Here is an 872-nt window from a genome sequence, read left to right on the forward strand (position 1 = left end):
ATCCCTCGGCTTTTAAGTCATTAACAAAAAATATTTGTCCCATAAGATTTATGTCTTCATTCAGAACCAATGGTCTTAGGGCTGAGTGAGAGATTTACTAACACATTGTGGGTTTTGGTCTTTTCATGACATTTGATGACAATAACAAAATTATAACCTTATCCTTTAAACAAATTAATCAAATTAAACTATTATTTGGTACAACTGACGTTTGATTGAATCAGTGTCTTACCTCTGGCTCTGGTTCTGGCTCTGGCTCTGCTTCTGGTTCTGGTTCTGGTTCGGGTTCGGGTTCTGGTGTTTCATATACCTCTGGCCTATGGTGGTGTATTTCTGGTTGTGGCAGGTCATACTTTGTAGCCACATCTGGAACAGGTGGTGGACGAATTTCCTCCTCTCTGCTGCTCTCTTCCTACAGGAAACACAAAACGGTCACAAATATGCATATTAACCATTAATTAAATTTTCCCTCTTTACATATTTACAGTGCACGTTTTTACCTGCTGTCTGCGTTTGGCTTCCTCTCGCTCTCTCTTCTCTCTGGCCTGTCTCCTCGCTCTCTCTTCTTCTACTTTCTTCCTGTTCTCTTCGTCTGAAGCCTTGGCCATGCTCTCAAATCGTGCTTTCAGTTTTCCTGCACCTGCACTTGCTGCATGAAACAGATAGACATTCATATGTGATATATGTGATATGTATATATGTATATATGAGTGTAGTGCATTGGCAGTGACCTCTGTCCAGTTTCCAATGGTTTGAACAGAGAAACAATTCAACACTTGTGGATTTAATGGGGTTGTTTAGAGGAAGAAAATGAACATACAGGCCTCCAATGGTTGTGTCTTTTCATAAGCAGAGGAAGGGGAGTCCATATC

The 872-nt window shown here is 40.7% G+C and overlaps 1 long non-coding RNA gene across 1 annotated transcript; it reads right to left on the minus strand.

The window, feature by feature from the left end:
- Positions 1–237: 237 nt before the first annotated feature.
- LOC111648621 (uncharacterized) lies at positions 238–872 on the minus strand. The gene is made up of 3 exons (XR_002760169.2): positions 821–872; positions 501–649; positions 238–412 (listed from the first exon to the last, which is right to left on the minus strand). It is a non-coding gene; the product is annotated as an uncharacterized LOC111648621 (long non-coding RNA).

The sequence above is a fragment of the Seriola lalandi genome, unplaced genomic scaffold (assembly GCF_002814215.2).
Source record: "Seriola lalandi dorsalis isolate HSWRI2012SDOR001 ecotype SW California unplaced genomic scaffold, Sedor1 jcf7180002044180, whole genome shotgun sequence".
NCBI lineage: Eukaryota > Metazoa > Chordata > Actinopteri > Carangiformes > Carangidae > Seriola > Seriola lalandi.